The following is a 19,010-nucleotide window of genomic DNA, read 5'->3' as shown; positions in this document are numbered from 1 at the left end:
TCTTGCTTCATGGTCAGTATTTTAACAGCAAATCATCCATATGCTTTTCTGTGAGTCTCTGGAGAGCTTCTAAACTTCTTTCACTGTCTTCTCGGAATTCCACTGTATTGATGATGTAGCCAGTCAGTCAGTCCCATATGCTGGGCAATTTGTTTGTTTCAATTCCCTAGAACACATAGGACATAGCCACATTGGACAACTTTTCCATGTGGGGGTGGCATCAGTTTGAATGGCAGCACATTTCTAGTTCATCAGTGTGACTTCAGGGAGCACAGAGGCAAGAGGCAAGTCTGCAAAGGTGTGTTGCTTTACTCATGCTTCACGATGTGTGCATGCTCCTGCAACTGTGCTGCACAGAAGGAAGGATGTCATGGCTACTGATGGAAACTCCACTCTGGTTTGCAAGACTGAGGAGCTGTCAGTCTTTTGGTGATCCATTTGCAAAGAAGTCTTGTTACATATACTAATTCAGTCTTCATGGGCATGTGTTGTGAATGTCACAGTCCTGATGCCTGCCATGAGAAAGAGTCTGGACTCACTAATAACTACAGGTTCTATAGAATTGTGTCTGTTTCCTTTACTAGAAAGGCACAGAAAGGTAAGAACGATATCACCTCTCAGATATGGCTCTGTAAAAGCTGAAATCCTGAAGTTCACAGTGCCCATGCTTTAGAATGAGGGCTAGAACAGGAAAGAACTAAGTCTTTAAGTCTTCTGTGGTACAAATGACCTCTTCCTTGCCCCAAGTTTGGAATTAGAAAAGATTGGTGACTCATGATGAAATGACTCAGCACTACATCTTCCTGAGATAGGCATTATCAAGAGTATGGCCACTTGGCCATCCTTATTGACATTTGATTCTGAAGTAGATCTTAGATACAGATTCTAAGATATTGTCTATAGCCTCCAAATTATAAGGAACTTGGAAGACAATTGAGCTCACAAAAGCTGTTACTTTGTTGAGTAAAAGTTTTAAAAGCATGTATTCAAACCTATGGGCTAGCCAGCAATCTCAAGTTCACATCAGGCCCAGAGCCCCCAAGGAATCTAAACACATACTCCCCACAGGTAAACCATGAAGGATGAGCAATAAGAGGAATTTGTCTCCTACTCTTCTATGCTTCTTTGGGCTCTTGAAGAACACAGTGATCTCTTGGTTTCTTACATAGAGACAACTGCACTTACCTGTAAAAATGGCTTGCAGATTTGAGATGATGGAAGTGAAAGGCCTGCCATAACAACAGAAGGAAATATACCTCAGTTTTTTTCTCTCATCCTCACCCCTAGCAACTTCCAACATGCTTCATGTCTCTCCTCAGTCCCCAAATCACCTACCTGCTACTAAGTAGCCCTGTCAGGTGGCCTGAGAAGACAATGGACTCACCATAAAGAAATATGTTTGAAATAAAAAAGCTGCGCCGGGCGGTGGTGGCACACACCTTTAATCCCAGCACTTAGGAGGCAGAGGTAGGCGGATCTCTGTGAGTTCAAGGCCAGCCTGGTCTACAAAGCGAGTTCCAGGAAAGGCCCAAAGCTACACAGAGAAACCCTGTCTTGAAAAACCAAAAACAAAAAAGCTGCATGGTTGGCACAGGAGACCACTTCCTAAATATAACACCAGTATAACAGACAGTGAGAGCAACAATTAATAAATGGGACCTCCTGAAACTGAGAAGCTTCTGTAAGGCAAAGGATACAGTAAATAAGACAAAACAGCAGCCTCCAGAATGGGAAAAGATCTTCACCAACCCCACATCTGACAGAGGGCTGATCTCCAAAATATATAAAGAACTCAAAAAACTAGACATGAAAATACCAAGCAATCCAATTTAAAAAATGGGATACAGAGCTAAACAGAAAATTCTCAACAGAAGAATCTCAAATGGCTGAAAGACATTTAAGGAATTGCTCAACATCCTTAGTTATCAGGGAAATGCAAATCAAAATGACTCTGAGATACCATCTTACACCTGTCAGAATGGCTAAGATCAAAAACACTGATAACAGCTTATATTGGAGAGAATGTGGAGCAAGGGGAACACTCCTCCACTGTTGGTGGGAGTTCAAACTTGTACAGCCACTTTGGAAATCAGTATGGAAGTTTTTCAGAAAACTGAGAATCAATCTACCTCAAGGTCCAATGATACCACTCTTGGGCACATACCCAAAAAATGCTCAATCATACCACAAGGACACTTGCTCAGCTAAGTTCATTGCAGCATTATTCATAATAGCCAGAGCCTGGAAACAATCTAGATGCCCCTCAACCAAAGGACAGATAAAGAAAATGTGGTACATATACACAATGGAGTACATCAGTATAAAACAATGACAACATGAAATTTGCAGGCAAATGGATAGAACTAGAAAATATCGTCCTGAGTGAGGTAACCCAGACTCAGAAGGACAAACATGATATGTACTCACTCATAAGTGGACACTAGATATAAAGCAAAGGATAACCAGACTACAACACACAGCTCCAGAGAAGCTAGCTAACAAGGAAGATCCTAAGAGGGACACATGGATCACCCTGGAAGAGGGAAATAAATGAGATCTCCTGACTAAACTAGGGGTGGGGGGGGGGCAATAGAGGATATGAGATGGGGAAATAGGACCTAAGAAAATGGGATGGTCGAGTTGGAACAGGGATGGAGTGGGAGAGCAATGAAAGAGATATCTTGATAGAGGAAGGCATCATGGGGATAGGGAGAAACCTGATAAGGAAGTTCCCAGGAATCCACAAGAATGACCCCAGCTTAGACTACTAGCAATAGTGGAGAGGGTGCCTGAGCTGGCTTATCATGGTAATCAGATTGATGAATACCCTAACTGCCATCACAGAGCCTTCATCTGGTAACTGACAGAAGCAGATGCAGAGATCCACAGCCAAGCGCTAGGCCTAGCTCCAGGAGTCCAGTCAAAGAGAGGGAAGAGAGATTCTATAAGCAAGGGGCATCAAATATGATGGAGAAACCTACAGAGACAACCAAACCAAGCTAGTGGGAACTCATGAACTTTAGACCAACAGCTGTGGAGCCTCCATGAGACTGGACTAAGCCCTCTGCATAAGCGAGACAGTTGTGTAACTTGGTCTCTTAAAGGATCCCCTGACAGTAGGATCAGGATCTATCCCTGGTGCATAAGCTGTCTTTTTGGAGCCCACTACCTATGATGAAACACCTTGCCCAGCCTTGATGCAGGGGGAGGGGCTTGGACCTGCCTCAGCTGATTGTACCAGGCTTTGCCAACTCCCCATGGGGAGGCCTTACTTTTTCAGAGGAGGGGATGGGAGGTGGGTTGGGAGGGGGGAAGGCTGGGGAGTGGAATGGGAAAAGGGAAGAGAGAGGGATCTATTGTTGATATGTAAAATGAATAAAAAATTTCTTAATAAAGAAAAAAAAAAGAAAGAAAGCTGCATGGGCTGAACTTTCTGCCCTGAGTGGCTCACCTTCCAAGCTCCAAGGCAGAGCACTTTCTAACATATTCTTGCTCACACTGTGGGAAGCATGGAAGTGCCTGCTGACATTTGAAAGGTCCAGTAAACAGTTTTCTAAGCTGCCTGGCCAAGCAGAAACTGTTTTATTATTTGACAGAAAACACTGACATTCTACTTTATTTTAGACGAAACACTGGCCACACTACACATTAGTTCAGAGCAGTTTCTCAAAACACAGGTAGGTAAGGGGGTTACTGTAGGACCTTTGGTGAGCAAGTTAATTATGCCTAGATTTATACCCAAGTTGAACTCAATTTCCTCACACTGCTGGGAAGTTTTCTCTCTGAGTAAGGTCTTCCCCTTTTTTGCTAGAGAATAAATCAGAAATATCATGATATGGCATTATCATCTTGGAGGCTACATTGCCTTGAAAGCTAGGGGAGAGGGTTAGAAGTCAAACCCAAGGTGTCTGTACCTCAAATCCCAGGGTATCTGGCCCCTTTTTCTGGCCTCTGTGGGAACCAGACATGCACATGGCGCATAGGTCCACATGCAGGTAAAACACCTCTACATATAAATAAATAGTTTCCTTTTAATTAAGTTTTCCTGTTATTCAGAGGACTCTCATGTGTTGTTATGTCTCCTTTGGCTTCATAATGTTCTCTTTACACAAGGCCTTTCATTCATCTATAGCAATCATCCTCAAAGTCACACAGAAGAATCACATGAAGACTGAAAATGGGGGAAGGCTAGCTCCTCATCAGAGATTTAATTTTGGTGAATACAGAAAGTTGTGTTTAACACCAACTCCCCACATGATTCCATAGCTGCTGGTCCAGGGACCATTACTGAAATTAGTGTGATGGTTCCTCAAAACTAGATACAGAACTATGCAACTATCTCTATGAAAATATGTTGACTTAGGGTCCTTGGTGTAAATGTTTTACACACACACACACACACACACACACACACACACACAAACATACTTATATGCTGTTAGATCTGGCAATGATTTCCATAAGAACTATAAGCTAACCAGTATCAGGCATGAAAAATATCCTTTGGACTGGTTGGTCAGGGTAGTCCAAGTGATTCCCAAAACAATATAGACTACAGCTAATGCCTTTGGTTGCCTCTCACAGGTTTAAGGTAAGTCCCTATTGCTGAAGATACCACATACTTAGGACACAGAACTTACATTATTCTTACTACATCCAACCTGAAAGCCTCCTACCTGTGGCTGAGGTTCAGTGGTACCAGAAAATACTCAGCTATGATACCTATGAATCACAGCAGTGACCAGAAAGGCAAGATATTCTTAAAAGTGCAATAAGTGGACTTATATGTTAGTGGTAACCAACAGCTGTCTAATTCAATATAAGACCCACTCAATAGGAGGCAAACCAAGTCTGGTACTAGATATCTAGCCAACCTCCTCAGCCCAGTGAAGTCATGATCTTATGGATCTTTGAGGAGACTCTACTTCGCAAGACCAGTATAATTCCTACCTACATTTAGATCTCATCCATATACCTAAAGATAAGTGTAGCTACCACTGTTCATCAAGGAAGCTTCTCTTTACAGCAATGGCGATCAACACACAAAACCACAAGAAACCACACTTGGAAACAATGCAGGGATACAGTTGAATTTTTTCTGGGTTTTGACCTGATTCTTTAGGACCTAACACTCAAAGGTATCTAAAGGTTTCAACCATATGGGTTTAATTAATATTTTCTAGTTTTCCCACAGAAGGATAAATAGCAAAGATTCATTTTCAATGTTGTATTTTTAAGATATAATCATGTATCTCTCTCCATGTGAGTAATTTTTGAAAAAAAAAAACATGCTCATGGACATTTGGTAAATAAAGCCTATGCTGTTACACAATAATCTAATCTACAACAAGGAAAAATAGTGTTAAAAGGGCCAGGCTGCTGTGTAGGACTATAGTTTTTATTCAGATGCTCTCCAAAGGTGTTATGTTAAAGGCTTGGTCCCAGTTTGGTGCTATTAGAGGTGTTGGGATCTCTAAGAGATGGTGCCTGGGTCTTAGGTCATTTGATACGTGCCCTTGAAGAGGAGAATAAGGATACAGTCCCTCCATCTCTTTTTTTTCACATTCTGACCAAAAAATAAGCATTGTTGGAACCTGTTTTTTCACAAGTCCAAAACAGCAAGGCCAATAGGTTATAAGCTACAACCTGCATACCCTACATCAGAATAAACTCTCCTTTATAAGTTGGCTGCCTTGTATATTTTTTCTTATTGTATCAGAAATCTGACTGATTAACAAATCTTGTTGGCCTGGTACCCAGTGAAACCCCCACCCAATAAGCATAAAGTGTTATTAATATTTCTATGGTTCTGATATTCTGTTAGCCACGTGTCTATCAAAACAGATGGGAGCATATAGCTTTACCTAGGACCAAGAGAAGGAGAACTCCTTCCCAGGTAAAGAGCTCACCTCCATTCTCCCTTGAAGGACAAAAACAGAAGGGTCTAACATGAATACCCTAGCCTCGTCCTATTAGACATGAAGATGACTTTGTGCCATTGCCTTTATGTAGATGAATTTTTAAACAGTCTTATTAAATAAGAAACACAGAGCCAAATACAGAAATAATAGCCAAGAAGCTCAGAGGGAATAGCCATGACTAGCCTTAGCTTACCACCAGCAATAGCTTCCACACAGAGTTTCTTCCTGTCTGACCTATGCGTTTATTGCTTTCCTGTTCTGCCTTCTCATTGGCTCTAAGCCCAGCCACATGACTTCTTCATCACTACCTGTCTATACAGACCTCCAGGTCTCTATGGTTGGTACTGGGATTAAAGGCTCGTGTCACCACACTTGACTGTGTCCTTGACCACACAGAGACTCTGAATGCCATGTGATCAAATTAAGGGCATGGGCTACCACCGCCTGACTTCTGTTTATGGCTTGCTGACCTCTGATCTCCAGACAAACTTTATTTATTAACATACAAATAAAATATCACATTTCACACAAATAAAGTATCACCACACCTTTAGAATAATCACATTGCATAATTTTTCTAGTAATGTTGCTGAGCTCACACTTAGCCAAATACATCCTGGCACTCAATACTCATCTCTCACCCCAGGCCCAAAGTTATGTTTCTGAAAAAGAGTGACTCCAAATGATATTGAAAGCAATTGTATTAGTCAGCTATACTAATTTCAATTGGTAGAACCAATTAGCAGAGCTAAATTCTTTGAAAGGAGATGTTTATTTGAGTTCACTTTTGAAGGTCTCAGTCCATGGTCATCTGGCCCATTGTCTTCTGTCCTATAGGAAGACCCCACACATGGTGGGAATAAATATCAAAGCAAGCCCTCACTTCACTGTGAGTGAAAAACAAAAAGAGAAGAAGAAATGGTGAGGGTACTGTACTCCAATAGTGTCATATACTGTCAACCAAGCTTTCGATACATCAGTTGAGAGGGACATCCACCCAAATTTCAGCACCAGTGGAATGCAAAAACTTATCCTTCAAGTAGTTCTTTTGAAGAGATTGGAAAGAGGGAAATTATGAGCAAGTTCACAGACATTACAATGGTGTAGGACTGATAACACTTAATAGGCACCAGCCATGGGCCCATGCCCATAATTATTATTTCCTCTCCTAGTGCCCTGTGATTGAGGCAGTCTTCAGCTCTTCTCAGTGAGTGGAGGAAAAGATGCTGTCACCCCAAACATATGAGGGTTTAAAAGTGAGAGTGGTCCACTTTAATGTATAAAGTGAGAACATTAGAGACAAGATCCAACAAGTTTGAGTATTATCCTGCTGTTTAATAGACATGAAATCTTCTAGATTCATACATTTAAATGCATACACTCTGGAATTTATTATAAGGTTATATTCCAATAAAGTTAAAAAAAATCCAAACTAAGCTGTCATAAATTTTGGACTTTCTTTACTATGAACTTCAGGTTTTCCTTTTTAAGATAGTAGACATTTATGCATACTGAGCAGATTTGTGAAAACAAAATTTAATATAAACAAAATTTACATGGGCATATTACATGGGCAGAAACTCTTCCATTATTTCCCATTTCAGAGACATACAAGTTGACAATTTAGTCAACTCTAAATTCTAGGTTCTAATTCAGCATGTCAAGCTCCAAAGCTCTGAGCTGTCCTTGTCCCCAGATTGTGGACCATGAGAAGACAATCTGCATACTTCGCAACCATGAGTTGTAAATCATTATCTCCAGCCTCCCAGGGCCACATACCATCATTCAAAATAAAAGGCATGTATACTGCCAAGATGGAAATAGCTATTTGGTTTTTGTGGTTTCACAGCTTTTCATAACAGTACTCAAGAGGAAACTGTATAGTATTAGAGCAGCTACTGCCATAACCAGAGTATCAGAAACTTCAATATCCACTCAGAAAATTGCCAATTCTCTTGGTTAGTGACAACTTAGGCCACTGCATCATATTGGCATGGTTCTATTCTTCATGAGAGATGTTTTCTCCATAATATTTTGAACAAGGGTTGCTGGACAAACAATTGTTATTTTTTCATAATATTTAGTCACAAACTAGGCTTTGTTTTTATTGATTCCAAGAGTTTCATGCTGGCCATGGTCTTCATTAAGCACAGACAAGTGTCTCATCAACCATTAACAATGACCTTTGCTTCTGGGTTTCAGTTCTTTCCTCTTGTTCTGATGTTCAGTGTCCAGAAACAGGAAAATGCTCCCCTAATAGACAGTAGTTTTTACTAATCCCTATGTCTATATCCAATTCGTCTAAGGCCATGTTAATTTAAATATCAAACAGACAGACAGACAGGCACACGCGCGCGCGCACACACGCGCGTGCACACACACACACACACACACACACACACACACACACACACACACCATGACAAGGATAACACACCATTAACAAGGATAACACATTTAAGTGTGTAATGTTTTAACTTACATAGTCCACATGATACTGGTGCACAATTCAAACACAATATTGAACTGGAGTATTTGAATATTCCAGCGGCTCCATCTCCTTTATAAGTTAAGATGCCAATTTATAACCTGTGAGATTGAAGGGAAACATAAGATAATGTGGCAAATTCCTCAATCCTAATGCACTGCCTCCTTCTCTCAGCCACTATACTACTGCTTTGTCTCTTCCCATAGCTTTCTTTGCTCCAGCTCTCCCCCTGCCATCCCTCTCTTCTCACACATTTCTTCTCTTTTTCCTTCCTTCTCTTCTCTTTTCTTCATCTTATCTCGTTTTTTTTCTCCCACTCTGTTTCCCTTCCTTCTTCCCTACCCCCACCCTTCTAATTTTAGCGGATTGCACTGCTTACCATGTTAGGTACTTTCCAGCTCACTCTTTCAGCCTCTTTCATTAAGGCTCATCATTACGCATCTCTTTATTTGTTCATGCTCGTTATGTGCATGCTGAACTAAAAAAAACCTGTCAATCACATACAACAGCACAAGCCAAAAAGAGACATTTATTGTACAGTATGCTACCATAGGCAAAATTTAACTCAAAAACAAAAGCAGATGGACACTTTAATTGGGAAAGCTGACAGCACACCTTTTGTTAAGTTCACTTCATAGAAAGTAATTATCTGAGTGTAGATCGAGCTTAGCATTGCATATAGTCACCAAATTTTTAACAGAATACGGTGGAGCTTCTTCATGCCTTTCGTCATTACTATGAAATTTATTATATAAATGTTCATCATATAGTTTTCTCCAAAAGCAATTGGCCCTATACAAATTAAGGGATGCAAAAATAAAGATTAACATTTGCCTGAAAGAAGTTGTCAAAAATATACCTCTGATTTGGTAAATTAGGCTTCCAACAATTATCTATGGTTTCAGGAGAGACAATATGGATTCTCTCTCTCCAAAATACTTCCCCACCTTCTCAAACCTACATTTAACTGCTTTATGAGACTCATTTAGATCACCAAGTCATAGACCACCTTCATCTGCAGTGTCACTGCTGGGTGGATCTGCTAGTGAGTTTTGTTGGTAACCCACAGGACACTCTCAAGCTTTTCCATTTTCTGGGCTTCCATTTGCAAGGACTCCCTTCACCCCTACACTTTCTCTGCATTTACCACACATTAAATAATTTATTTAACATCATGTGGGCTCATGATTTGATATAAAGTCAGAAAATCACATCTAGTGGTCATCTTCGTGTTGGTGTTTTCCCAAGATGGAATGAGAAATCTCATGGCAAGAGACAGAAGAGCATGAGGAACCTAACCAAACTGGCATTATAGCATATTTACTCTTGAGATATTAACTCTTTGTGAATTAATTAGTCTATTAGTCAATTATTTTCATGAATGGACTAATGTCCTCAAGGAAAGAACACCAACTACCTCTTAAGGATCCCAGCCCACCCCCTTGAGCATATATTTGCAAGTCAAGCAAATAGTCTACAGACTCTCCCTTCAGCATTCACCCTTCAGCTGCTAATGGTTATGCCAAGGAAACCTGTTTGTGGCATTGGATAGAAGTTTCCTACGGTACCTTCAGTGAACTTAGAACCATCTAAGGTGTAGAGGGGCAATAAGAGGCTTATTATGAAGCAGTCTTCGAATTCCTGAAACTTCTGTTTCCTTCAGAATATATCATCTCAACCCAGATGCAGGAAAAAAAAGTAGGATGATCTCTCTTATACACACAGTATTTCTTTTTTATTGAAGTAGGGTTTTTCACATATAATATATACTGGTTATGTTTTCTCTTTCCTCTACTCCTCCTAGTTCCTACCCTTCCATATGGATCCATTCCTCCTTTATGTCTCTTCTTTGAAAACAAATGAGCATCTAAGGGATAATAATAAAATGTAGTATGATCAAACAAAACAAACAAGTCAGAATTTAACAAAGCAAACAGAAGGTAAAGAACCCATGAAAAGGCAAAAGTAACAGATATAGATGCAGAGTAAAAAAGTTCACACATTCAGAAATGTCATAAAAAACACAAAATCAGTAGCCATGACATACACACAAAACACCCTTTAGGGTTCCTCTTCTACGAGGTGCCCTGAGCCTGAGGGGAGGAATTTAATGGTGACATCCTGTTGAGGGCTGGGTGTTCCCAGGTCTCTCACTATTTGCGTATTGTCTGACAGTGGGCCTCTACATTTGTTCCCATCTGCTGCAGGGAGAAGCTTCTCCGATGATGGCTGAGCTAGTCACTGATCTGTGATTATAGCAGAGCCATTAAATCATTTTATTGCTATCTTCCTTTTATAGAACAGTATTTGGTTTTACCCTATGTCCTGGCTGTCTAATTGTGGGAGCCCACAGTGACTTCAGCTCATGGCTTGATTCCATCTTGACTTAAGGTCAGAGAGTTCAAGCTTATTTTTGCTCCTTAAGCTAAATAACAATATGATTGGCCAAAGGCATGGTTACTAGATGTTTTGAGAATTAAGGAGGTGTTTACACTGCTTTGTTCCTTGAACCATGTTAAGGAAGTCTTTTACCCCCCTTGCTTTGGATATAAAAAGGCTATGAGAAATAAATTCTGGGCTGCTGCAGTATTCACTGAGAGCCCTCCTTATTTCATCTTCTGTCTCTTGTGTGTTTCTTTCTTAATCTTCACTCCCTGTTCAGGTACTGTTTGATAGGTCAGCAGGTCCTGACATCTAATCTCCGGTTCTTGGTCTGCCAAAGCAATTCTGTGTATTTATTGCATCTCATGGAGTGGGCCTTAAGTTAAATCAGATATTGGTTGGTTACTCCAACAAGTCTTGTGCCAATTTTGCATTGGCATCTTTTGCAGACAAGACATGAGGAACCGCCACACAGATTTACATAGTGGCAGTATGAATTTGTGCTCCCACCAGCAATGGATGAGAATTTACCTTATCCGGAATCCTTGCCAGCATACAGTCATTTGTTTTACTGATTTTGGTTGCTCTGGTAGGTGTAGGATGAAATATCAAAGTAATTTTGATTTTCATTTCCCTGATGACTAAAGATAATAAACTTTAAGTGCTCCTTAACCATTTGAATTTCATTTTTTGAGAATTCTCTGTCCAGATCTATACCAAAATTTTTAATGGGGTTATTAATTTGATACCCATTTTATACATTCTTCATATATTTTGTATATTAGCCCTCTATTGGATGGTATTGGATGCATAGGTGGTAAGAAACCTTTTCCCATTCTGTAGGCTGCCATGTTGTGCCCTTTACCATGCAGCATCTTTTTGACTTCATGAGATCCAATTAATAAACTGGTGATCAAAGTGTTCTGTTCAGAAAGTCTTTCCTTTGCCAATGAGTTCACTGTTGAACTATTCCATACTTTCTCTTCTATCAAATCCATTGTGTCAGGTCTTATTTTAGGGTCTTTGATCCATTTGGAGTTCAGCTTTGTATAGGGTGATGAGTGTGTATCTATTTGTATTTTTCTACACGCAACCATGCAGTTTGACCAGCACCATTTGTTGAAGATGCTGACTTTTTTCCAGTGTGTAGGTCTGGCTTCTTTCTAAAAATCAAACGTCCATATGTGTGTAGATTTATGTCTGGGTCTTCAATTTGATTCCATTGATCAATGTGTCTGTTTTTAATGCCAATACCCTGCTCTTTTTATTACTATAGTCCTATAGTATAAATTGAAATCAGGGATGGTGACACCCAGCACTTCTTTTATTATTCAGGATTGTTTCAGTGATCCTTGGCTTTTTGTGTTTCCATATGAAGCTGAAAATTGTCATTTCAAGATATGTAAAGAATTGTGTTGGAATTTTGATAGGAGATTACATTGAATCATAGATTGTTTTTGGTAGGATGTCCATTTTACTATATTAATTAATCCTATTGATCTACAAGCATGGGAGTTTTATCTGTCTTCTGATATCTTTAATATCTTAAAGTTTTTTTATCATACAAGTCTTTTACTTGCTTGGTTAGAGTTATTCCAAGACATATCATTTTTGAGGCAGATGAATAATATTCCATTGGGTAAATATAGCATTGTGTAAATATATGTATTTTCATTACATATTCATTAGATGGTGGATATCTAGGTTTTTTTCCTATTTTGACAATTATGAATAGAGCAGCAATATACATTGATAAACAAGTATTTGTGATAAGATATAGAGTCCTTTGGGTATTTCTACAAGAGTGGTATAGCTGGTTCTTGTGGTAGATCAATTTTCATTTTTTTGAGAAACCTCCCCACTGATTTCCACAATGACTTACACTAGTCTTCACTCCCACCAGCAATGAATAATTGCCACCCTTTCCCCACATCCTTACCATAATCTAAAGATCGTAAGGGGTAGAAGTGATGTAGTTCTTCAAGAAAACAATATTTTCCAGACACAACAGGACAGATGCACATATGAACCCACAGATACCATGACAGAATGCACAAGACCTGTACAACCTCAAGGCAGACAAAATCCCAGAATGGAAGAAGACAAGTGTGTGCGTGAAGTCCCACCACTAGCCAAAATGTTATTCACAACTGACAGCTTCTGGGAGGAATGAGAGTCAATTTTCTTCAATGAATTGGCATTGGATATATCAACCACACTCCAAGCTACACCCTATGTGCAGGAGTAGTTTCATTTTTAGTTGTTACTTTTATTTTGGTTTGGTTTGTTTGTTTGCTTGCTTGCTTGCTTGTTTTTCAAGACAGAGTTTCTCTGTGTAACAGCCCTGGCTGTCCTGGAGCTCACTTTGTAGGCCAAGCTGGCCTAGAACTCACAAGGATCCAGCTGCCTCTGCCTCCCTAGTGCTGGGATTCAATGTGTGCACCAGGATACCCAGATGTTGTTACTTTTTTTTTAAGAGAGAGAAAGAACATGAGTTTGGTGGGTTGGGAAGATCTAGTATTTAGGAGAGGAAAAAGAATATGATCAAAATATATTGTGTGAAATTCTCAAAGAATAAATTCAAATTTTGATGGGAGCTGTGCAGCCTAGTCTTGGATCAGCATATGACTATCTGTCCAATGGGTTTCCTCAGGGCAAGGCACCCGTAGAAACAGACTCTCACTTGGCAAGGACCAGTAGTCCACAGGACAGCATAGTAATTTGCAAACTTTATGCAGCTTGCAGGCTCTTTTCTCTCTCATTATATTGGTGATTTGGAGGTTATTTTTAGTTTTACTGTGTCAGTCATACATGCAATTGCTGTAATTTTCCCTGGAAATTCTGCTCTTTCTCAAATATTTTCCCCTAAGATTCAACAGGGGGTTAATGTTTCTCAAATCTCTTATCTGGAATTACTAACTACAATTCTCAATCTTGGGAATTTTTCTGGCTCAATAGAGACAGTTATGTACATATGATGAAACAACACTTAGAATATTAACCCTGTCTCACAGTTCTGGAAAGGAGAGTAGGGCATGCATACACAGAATAGGGAAAAGGCCTCAGGAATACACATAATGCCAACAGTTGAGAGTAAGTTCCCTGGACACCAAGCATAGAATCTTAGGTAGGATCTGGTATGCTCTAAGAGGACAAAATACAGTGCAAAATGTGGGATGGATAGATCCATCTTTACCATACATAGAAGCTCATATTGGTGGAAGAAGTATCATATAATGAGATGGGAAAAGAGTGCTTTATCAAGGTCTGCCTTTTACAGAAAGATTGAGGCATGGGACCCTCTTTTGGAAAATGGAACTGTATAAAAATATATCTTGCAGACGTGAAAGAATTGTTTGGGTTTTAATACTGTTGTCCTTAAAGCATTGTACCCATGTCTATTACTTTATAACTTTGCAACCTCAAGTACCTGCCAGCTGATATAAGTGCTCCAAGAGTAAGATGTATCTGGCTCGATATTTAGTTAAGCCTACAAAAATGCTGAACTCTTTGTCTAAAATAAGATTATGCAGGGGGTGGGAAGGTGTATTTGGAGAAGCATAAAAGAGAACAATTGTAGCAGGAATCTTAAAAGTTCTTATTAATAAAATCGAACCTGGAGCCAGGTATTGGGGTGAGGGCACCAAATGTAGATTTAACCATCTTGTTAAATAAGAAACACAGAGCCAATGCAGAGATGAAAGCCCAAGAGGTCAGAGCTAAGAGCTAAAAACCTTACCCTTCACTGCTGCTGCTGTCCTCTTCAGTCAAGAGAGCTACTTCCTGTCTGTTTGTCTTTTTTATAGACTTCTATTCTGCCTTCTCATTGGTTGTAAACCCAACCACATGACCTCCTCGTCACTGCCTGTCTATACAGACCTCCAGGTCTTCTATGGTTGGTATTGAGATTAAAGGTGTGTGTCTCCATGCTGGCTGTATCCTTGAACACACAGAGATCTGCCTAGCTCTGCCTCCCAAGAGCTGGGATTAAAGGCGTGCATCACCACCACTCAGCTTCTGCTATGGCTTGCTATTAGCTCTGACCCCCAGGCAACTTTATTTATTAACATACAAATAAAATCACATTTCAGTACAAACAAAATATCACCATAAACAATGGGGGCTTTTATAATGACCATGATGTATTACTTAAATTGTGATGTATTCCTTAAAGTCAAAAATAGAAGCCAGTAATAAAGCTGTTCATGTAAGAAAAACTCTATTTAAGTATAAATAAAGACAGCCTGAGATATTTGGGGCCACTTGAGTGCAATCCACTTGGTGGTCAGAAGTTTTCCTTGCTCCAACACCCCTTCTCTTTCTCAGGACCTGAACCCAAGTCAAGACTGGACCCCAGAAAAATATTATTTTTAAAAACCTGTATTAGCACACATATTCTCTCTTGTATGTGTAATTAGCTTTAAATTTAAGATGTATGCTCCTCTTCCATACTCTGTTTTTATAAACCTCAAATAAAGTTATATGCATACATACAAGTGTATCTGTACATGGGCAGGCACACACACACACACACACACACACACACACACACACACACACACACGCTCGCCCATGTGCACACACTCCCCTAGAGTCCACAGGGAACTGATTAAGACTCCCTGAAATATAAAAATATAAGAGTGCTCATCTCCCTTGAATGAAATGTCATAGTTATATATAATATGCACATATCTTAAATCATCTCCATCATTAAATACATAATATAATGTGAAGGCCATGAAATAGCTGTTATTCTGCATTATAATTAAACAAAAGTAATAGGAAAGGTCTGAATATGTTCAGTAAAGATACTATGCTTTCATTTTCTGTATTTTCTGTCCATAACAAGCTGATTCCATGAATGCAAACTATGGATAAGGAGAACTGACTGTCTTCTTCTGAATCTAGTTAGCTGCCACCTTCTGCACTCCTATGACCAATATCCAAACTGTCACCAACTCCCTCCATGAACACTTCAGGTAGCTCAGGAAGTTAGTGTTTATACAATAATTAAGAATATCCTTCAGACTCAAGCAAAGCCAAAAGTCAAGAAGCAACCAAGTTGTATCTTTTAAAAGTAAGGTCCTGACCACATTACCATTCTACTCAAACTTCTCCTTCAGCTTTGGTCCAAAGTCCCTCCTTAAAGACTCTGGCCTTCTCTTTCTACAGACCCCATCCTTCTTCTGATCCAGCTAGAAGTTGGCCAAACCAACTTGCATCCTTCAGGTGACTAATACACTGGACTCTTCATACCCAGGTGCATCTGTGAATCTTTGGTCCTCTGTGTCTTTGCAGTTCCTACCAAAGCTCATGCTAAAACATACCAGGAAGCAGACAAGATGGAATGCTGGTACCTAGATGAGTTCCAATTGTTATCCTTTTATCTATCTGGGATCCTCTACACATAGAATGGTGTGACCCACTGTGATATCTAGTAATACTTGACAGGATCTGGATTTATCTAGAGGATAAGCCTCCGGGAATACCTGTGAGGCATTACTTCAATTATGTTAGCTTATGGTCATCCCTGTTAAAGATTATTTTAATTAGGTTAATTGGAGTGAGAAGACCTACCCTGAAAGTGAACTACACCACGTCCCAGGTTTGGGTCCTGGAGTACATAAAAAGGAGAATGCTAAGCCAGCATCAGCATTCATTGCACTTTTCTTCCTGACATTAGACACCATGTCACCAGTTGTGATGAGCTCTTGCTGCCTGATGTCCCAGTCAGGAGAAACTGTACCTCCAAATTGCAACCAAAATAAACCCTCTTTTGTTTAAGTTACTTTTGTTAGGGTATTTTATCACTACAACAATAAAAGCAACTACGACACTACATTCAGGATGAATCTTTGATATTTCAGTAATCCCTTCTGAAAACACCTTCACACATATCAACAGGCACATCCCACCTATCACTTAGGTGATTCCAATCCTAGCCAAGTTAGTGATGAAGATCAACCATCACAGCATGTACCAAAATGTTTATCAAATAAATAAAAATCATAGGTTATTATTTGAAAGAGTTTAGAAAACTTTAGGAGTATAGAACTCTCTCTATAGACCAGGCTGGCTTTGAACTCACAGAAATCCACCTGCTTCTGCCTCCTGAGTGCTGGGATTAAAGGTGTGTGCCACCACTGATGAGCTAGGAGTGTTCTTAAATAAATCCTACATCTCTTATATATTTCCTTCTACACGTTAGTAGAAAAAAAGGCAAAGACAGGAATCTCATCCTCATGTTAGAGGAAAGCACTAACAGATTAATTTCATAGCACTTCATCAGTTGAGATGATTAATGGACTTGGGTCTTCTTGTCATAGTCACAGAGGACTTGGAGTGAATGTGGAGACAAGGGCAGGAGTCACACACCTCTTCTCCTTATGGAACAGAAGTGAAAGAGGAAAGGAAAGAACAAAGGGAGAGAGGGGAAGTGACAGGGAGAAGAGGGAAAGAGAAAGTGAGCGGGTTTTCTGTAACACCAAGAAGAATTGTGAAACACTTTCTCCAGGGAAAAGGAAAGAGCTTTTGTATTGAGCTTTCCATTCCCAGAAGAAATCAATTTTTTGCTTCCCAGGGGGAAACAGGAGGGAGAAGTGGACCCAATAAATTTACTTAAAACAAAACATTTGTTAAAGGTTATTCGAGTAAAGGAGCAATTCTCCCTGATGCTCAGGGCTTCAGATGGTTCCCAACAACATGGGTTACAGTCAGCTGGTGGAATGTGGCTGCTGGCTGTGGTTGCATTTGGCAGACAAAGGCAGCTAAGTCCAATTAAAGACAGTTATTTAACAATTCAAGTCACATAATGGCATCAGCAGCCAGCAAGGGAATTAGCAGAAAGTGTCTCTCTGTGCAGGCACCAGTCACTCCCCTGTGGCTGGAAGTATTGGCACTTTCCAGGGAAGACCTAGCTGTGGGCCTTCCCTATTTCTCTAGGACACCTGTTCTTTTACTGAAATTTCATTGATATATCAGTGTCCCCCCAAAAGGCACCCAAAAATGGATTGTGAAAGACGAGAGACACCCAGAAAAATGAAGATCTATTTTTCTCCCCCTCAGAATTAGCATCATGGAATATTGTTTTGACCTAATGACAGATGATCTATAGCCTTTCTTGGAAGAAACACCTTTATTCAGGTGTAAGTGTAGAATATAAACATTTGGGGGCCAAAAAGGAGGCCTCTGATTCTTTTCTCTAAGTTGCCTGCTTAGCATCCTGACCACCATACTGGTGTTCTTGTCCATGCCAACATTTCTATCATCTGAGATACTTTAAGAAAGCATGCTCCCATGACAAGCAGCATGTGAAGATGCCGGTAAGCCACGAGCCACGTGGCAAGGTATAGATTTATAGAAATGGGTTAATTTAAGATATAAGAACAGGCCGGGCGGTGGTGGCGCACGCCTTTAATCCCAGCACTTGGGAGGCAGAGCCAGGCGGATCTCTGTGAGTTCAAGGCCAGCCTGGCTACCAAGTGAGTCCCAGGAAAGGCACAAAGCTACACAGAGAAACCCTGTCTCGAAAAACCAAAAAAAAAAAAAAAAAAAAAGATATAAGAACAGTTAGCAAGAAGCCTGCCACGGCCATACAGTTTGTAAGCAATATAAGTCTCTGTGTTTACTTGGTTGGGTCTGAGTGGCTGTGGGACTGGCGGGTGAGAGAGATTTGTCCTGACTATGGGCCAGGCAGGAAAACTCTAGCTACAAATGGCGCCCAATGTGTTGGCAAGAGTTTCCACCTAAAACCTGAGAAAAGATTCTAAAATGGAGCTAAAAACAGCTTCCTAGTTGTCTCTCTCAAGTTAGTGGCAGCCTGCAATTTGAGCTACTGGTGGGTTCCTGGCGTGCACACTCCACCTGCAGTTGGGCGGGAATGAGGCCTCTACAAGTGGCACATTAAGCTGTGTGGTGGATTTAGCCTTTGCTAGTACAAAAAAAAAATAGAGGTTTCTGGGCTACACGCTGCTTGGATAAAAGCATAGACCCTCTATTTCTGAGAGTTAATGATTCCCAGAGCTGGCGGAAAACGTACCACCGCCATGTTGGGAAGCTGAAGTGGATGGAGCCAGCAGCCACTGCACTGTTTCAGTCTTGGAATGCTGCAGTTTAAAGCAATAGGCTCAAGGTAATATAAAAAATAAGCCACGTAAAGATGGCTATCACACAGAGAATCTGGATTATGTTCTCTTTGGTATTCATAACTGAAGAAAAAC

General features: G+C 40.2%; 1 long non-coding RNA gene across 1 annotated transcript; it reads right to left on the bottom strand.

The window, feature by feature from the left end:
• Positions 1–1,462: 1,462 nt before the first annotated feature.
• LOC128121197 (uncharacterized) lies at positions 1,463–18,252 on the bottom strand. The gene is made up of 2 exons (XR_008222111.1): positions 8,404–18,252; positions 1,463–6,808 (listed from the first exon to the last, which is right to left on the bottom strand). It is a non-coding gene; the product is annotated as an uncharacterized LOC128121197 (long non-coding RNA).
• Positions 18,253–19,010: the final 758 nt, after the last annotated feature.

The sequence above is a fragment of the Peromyscus californicus genome, unplaced genomic scaffold, assembly GCF_007827085.1.
Source record: "Peromyscus californicus insignis strain IS unplaced genomic scaffold, ASM782708v3 Scaffold_34__1_contigs__length_536609, whole genome shotgun sequence".
Taxonomy (NCBI): Eukaryota; Metazoa; Chordata; class Mammalia; order Rodentia; family Cricetidae; genus Peromyscus; species Peromyscus californicus.
Note: the sequence above shows the minus strand (reverse complement) of the source record. Positions and strands in the feature narration are given on the sequence as shown.